A 6,000-nucleotide genomic window follows, 5' to 3' on the forward strand; every position below is an offset into this window, starting at 1 on the left:
CTACTACCATTTTGTTCTGTTGGGATCAATGTTGAAGCCAGAAAAGGTTGATTTCATCATTTCCAATTTGAATATACAGCTATTGGAGGAATTAAACTGATTCCTGGTATATTGAATCGACTGCAAAAAACAGCTTGTAGCTAGCTATCAAGTTTTTGTTTTATGGCGTTAAACTTTGAAACCGGAAACGGTTTCAACCACATTTTTGGTTTGAATAAAGGGTTAACGAAGGGGATGAAATCTAGTGTTGGAACGCTGAACCGATTTTTAAAAAATACGATTCTTGATACCTTTGCCGCTTTTGATCTATGAAAATTAATATTGAATAATACGGACGTACTAGTAAATTTCTACCACTTCCGGTTTTAATAGTGTTCTGGGGGGAAATTGTCTTTCCTTGAGACGCTGAATCGATTGCAAAAACTGCTTATCGCTATCTATTACCATTTTTACTTTTGAGCAGCCAAAGGAAAGAAGAAAGTATGGTGGTCGTGAAATATCGAATTCGAGATTTTGATTCGAGTTTCATGAGCCATAGATATCGAAAAATGTTATTTATAGACATCTGTTCGTTCGTTATTCCTGATATACACTCGCCTAGAGGACATATCAACATATCTCAACTAAATTTTAAACTTAATGTCTTTATATGATTCTCCAGAAAGGTTTCTTGAATTTTCTTTCTACTCCTGAAAGTAAGGGCAGTTTACTTAAGGACGAAAATTTTTAAAAAGTCGTTCTTCTCAAAAATGACTCTAATGATTTTATTCATATTCCGTAAAAACAACTTTCAAAAACAACTCCATACTGTGAACTGTGGTATGTCACCTTTCTGAGAAAAAAAATTGAAACAGTAGTCTACTCTTGGAACTGTTTTTCTTTCGGACGACTTCTTTCAGAAACTAGGTTATTCTATTCATAATTCCTACATAAACATTTTATTAAGAACCTGACAATGTGGTGTAACTCATTTGTTCTGAAAAACTGAACGAGATATGAGTTCTTTTCGGACGATTTCCTCAAAAACAACTCAGGCAATTTTGTTCAAATTTCACAATTAAATATTTCATTAATAACTCGATAATGTGACATAATTAATGTGTCCTGGAAATATCTACAAGGGGTAGTTTATTCTTGGAGGTAAGTTTTTTTCGAAAGATTTTCTCATAAACGATTTTGTCCATATTTCATAAATAAATATTGTATTAATAACATCATAATGCTGCGTAAATTATTTTTTACGAAAAGAATTGTTGATTGCTATAGAGCAGAAGCGGTATTAGATGGCAAAAGGAGATTTTTTTTTTACAATTAATTAAACTTCTCAAGAATATATTCCATCATAAATCTAATATCTTATCCTATCCTAACTACGTATATATAAAACTACATGAACTTACAAAAAATAAAGAGGTACTTCAGGTTGCTGTAGAGAGTTGAAATTTGGTATAATTGTAGCCTTCCGGGACTAACCCACACGAAAATTGCCAAGTGAAAATTTTAATTTTTAGGGGATCTAAAGGGGTAATGAAGAAATTCCCCATGTTATTTAAATGGCCCTTTTTAGGACCTATAATCTCATATTGGAATTGGAATACAAACTTGATATTCGATATGCTTGTACGCTTTCGTTAGCGTTACCTAAGTAAATCAGTAAAAATAAAAATTTCCAACTTTAGAATGGTTATATGGGGAACTTAAAAATCTTTCCCGTGTTATTTACATGAGACGTGTTCTACAGCCCAAAATGTTTAATCACTCCTGGCAAGATTAGAATGATTAAACTGGGCATGAGGGTAGCTTTCCGAGACTAATCGACAGGAAAATTGCCAAAAGTGACTTTTTTTTTTAAAAAAAATTAAAGGGTCTAAATGGGAATGAAGAAATGTTCATGTTATTTAAATGGGCGTTTTCTTGGGAAACAAAATCTTATATTTTAGATAGTTGAAATAGGAAAAGAAACTTGAATTTCAGTGGAATTGTAGGTTTAAGAAGTGTGAGGCCGTAGGCAGAGCAAAGACGGAAGTGTGGGGCGAAGCCCGAGCTGGGCAAATTCAGCAAGTATGAAAAGCAAATGCACCTAATTCACCGTTGATGCAAAACTTGATACATAAGAGACGCGAGACCGTAGGGCGAACAAACAGGAGGTCTGGAGGCAGAGCAACCAGCTAGTCAAAGGTAAGTCTCTACTAAAACTGGAAGTAATAGAAGTCCACTACAACTATTTGTTTCAATGTTATTTGAAAAGATATCACGTCATACAAATGGTTTCTTCTTCCATTTCTTTTGGACAGGGAGAGGAATTGCGCCAAAATACATATTTTTAATGAGGAGGTTCACTATTTGTCCACTAGAGCGCAGTGCTGCATGGGTGGAAATATCTTTCTTGCTTTCAGAAAGTTGTAATGTGTAAAAAATAAATAGAAACATCGGGTTGCAAGATTTTTTAATGACAGCTACAAGATTCTTGTAAAATAACAACCTGGCTTAACACTCAGCTGAAAAAGTTTTGGCTAGTTACTCAGTTAACATTAATTAAACCTTCCAGTAATAACATACTTAGGGCTGCAAACACTAAAGAAACCAGGATTTTTTGTGTGTTATAATGAATAGTTAGTTATACTGACACAGTGAGCATTTTATTTGCTGCTTGGATTCCATAATAAATACAGTGGCGAATCAAGAAGAAGCGAAATGGGGTGCAACTCCTCCTCAAGAGAAAATATAACTTTTTGTGTTATTTCAACAAGATGGGCCGACATTAGTATTATTTCGATCAATATACTAGACCAATAGTTTGCTCTCATTTTATTGCTACTACAAACTAACTAATGTTACTAGGTATTTTGCGACCCCTTTCGGCCTTTCTATCTCCGACTCTATTCGCAAGAAGAAAGAGATAATATAAACTTTCCGATTATAATTCTAACTTATGTAAAACTATTTTTTTAATATATTACAGACGTTTTTCTTTAATGATACGGCCTGTTATCCCTGGCACCAAAGGGAATGAACCGCCTTCCCAGGCCTGACCAGACATAAGACCAGAATGAATGAAACCTTCCCAGACCTGGCCAGACATAAGCAAGTGACTAAATTGAACTACACAGAAGTTTTACGCAATATTATTTCCAAATTCGTTAGTCAACAGTGAACTGAACTAAGGGGCACAACAACGATTTATTTTTATTGTCTTGTTTCGCATTGTCATCAGCAGCAGATCTTCTTGTCCATAATAGTATTCAGCTTTTAGAGCTTTGTTTTCTCTTTCAAGATCTTTTCCTGCCTTTAAGATTACATAGAAACGTTTAGTTATATTACTGATATAATACTTATTACGCCCGGATTGAAAGTCACCTCCCCGGAGCTACAAAATTCCCCACGCAGCTGTATCTCCGATCTGCTTAACGTGAATTACTACTGGTTTTGTAATAGTACTTTTTACACCCTGTGTATTGAAAATTCCACCATCGAAGGAGGGATAATCTTCATCATTGACTTACGGGAATATGGCGTCCAGAACCATAGGGATAATGTGTATTCTAGATTCCTACGAGTATCATCCCTGGAAAAGAAGGATTGCCATACATGTACGAAGCCTATATTATTTTTCTACATTATATGTATAGTTCTTATTTTTAAGTGTTATCACCTAACAATATGTAATATATTAATTACATGTCAATATGATTCAAGTACATTGGTGTATCTTACACAACTATCTATTTGAATGAACTAGTATTATGCATTGGATATACAACGTAGATATTTTTAAAACAATGTATTTTCTTCTTATATATATATAGGAAAATATCTTCAATTTATTCACGGATTTGCGGCCCCTTCTCAAAAAATGTGTAAATCCGCCGCTGAATGAATACTTCCATAATATACAGGGTGTTGAATTTGCAATGCACCCTGGAGCTTGGGATGGTATAACTTTTCAACTGGAAATGGTATACAAATAATGTTTATGCCAAAATAAATCGTTCAGGAAAATATTTTTAAACCGTGAAAAAATTATTGAATTTAATTAGTATTTATGCAACGCTGCCTGATGTAATTGAAGATGTAAATGATTTTTTTACAAATCATGTAAAATGGCACTTAACACGTATGTATGGACATTCGGTCGTTAATTTTCAGTTTGGTTAAGTGGAGTAACTCGGCATCTATGACAATGAAACAAGAGCAGTTCATATCTACCAATAGTCCACCCGATGAGACCTTTCTAAGAAGGAACTTGCGAAATCGTTGTTTTTATAGGTCTAAAATATGACTGTGAATTGACAACTGTGTTGGTGTATCAGTGTCAAAAAAAGGTGTGTTTCTAAACTGTATCCATCATGCAATTACCGAAAAATAAAAGACAAATTTATAAATTTTTGTGTCAATAATGTTACTTATATACGCCCGTCAACACTGCTATGCTACGATATTACAATTCCTGTTTTTAAAAAAGGAAAGACAGCCAAATTCAGTCGGCAGACACTGCGTTTGGTTATTGAGTCGGTATCCTTATAAGGGCAATTTTGTGTTACAGTGGTTGTGTGTATGTGTGTGTGTATTTATTAATTTCTTGTTAAGTTGTTCTTATTTTTTGATGTAATGAGATACTCTACAGAAGAGGTTTTCATTATTAAACATTACCTTCGTTCCATATTTGCCATATTTCCTCTTCTACTCTGTTTTTCTGTTTCCTACAGTACTTTATTAACGACTACAGGTTTAATTACTCCTATATGATGATATACAAATCATACCAAAGCAAATCATTCCAGCAACCTGGCAGCATCATACTGATAATAATCTACCAAGAAACGCTGGATGAAGCAACGTATATTTCTCAACATCATCATACTCCAATTAACACGTCAATATATGAAACTGAAACTTTTGCTATTAAACATGCTTTGGTATACATTAAGAATCACAAAATTCAAAAAGAAACATGTATTTGTTCCGACGCCCTAACAATCCTATCAACAATAAAATGGAACAAAACTCATGTAACTCCTATGGGAAGAAGAAAGATCCAAGTTACATACAAAATCTCACAATACAATAATATCGAACGAAATCATAGACACAACATCTAGAACCCCAGCATTACAGAAAATACCGTCTAATATTAAGATACATTGTATTTTTTTCACTTACAAGAGGCATTCAACACGTTTTGCATAGATAGGCATTTGTCTAGACAGCAAACGGTACACAAACACAATACTCGATCTGTACAAAACCTGGAAATAAATATTCGCGGAGAAATTTGAGAACATTAACATTTCTACTCTTTTTAAAGTTGCTGCCAACGTGGTCAAACGATAAAACTTGTTTCGATCAGAAGGCCGGGCACTTTCAGCATCTGCTCTAAAACTGACAATTCCTGATGCAAAACCATGTTGCCGGGTGCATGTAGCACTATTTTCATGACAAATTTCAAGTTTTTTTTTTATTATTTTTAGTAATTGCATGGTATACACAGTTTTAAAACACATCTTTCCTGGCATTGAAATACCAGCAGTATTGCCAATTCATAGTCTTAATTTATAAGTACAACAATGTCCTTAATTCCTCCTTACAGAGGCCCCATCCGATTAACTATCGGTAGTTATGAGCAACTCTTGTTTCCCTGCTATAGACGCTGAGCTATTCGACTTCACCAAACTGAAAATTAAGGACAAAATCTCGCTATTTTACATGCTTTATTTTAAAAAAATCATTTACACTATCCATTAAATCAGGCAACACTGCGTGTGTATTGATAAAATTCAATCATTGTTCTCTATTTTAAAAATATTTGCATAAACAAGGATTCATTTTTATATAAGCATTATATGTGTACCACTTCCGGATCTAAAGTTATGCCATCCACAGTTTAATTTAAAGTGAACACCCTGACCTCCATAATGAATACTTCTATGTTCATTTTAGTCACATCTAGATCACCAATCTTCCACTTGCCAAGATAAACACAACGCTAGAACACGGGATCAC

The sequence above is a fragment of the Thermobia domestica genome, chromosome 3, assembly GCF_964235325.1.
Source record: "Thermobia domestica chromosome 3, izTheDome1.hap1.1, whole genome shotgun sequence".
Taxonomy (NCBI): Eukaryota; Metazoa; Arthropoda; class Insecta; order Zygentoma; family Lepismatidae; genus Thermobia; species Thermobia domestica.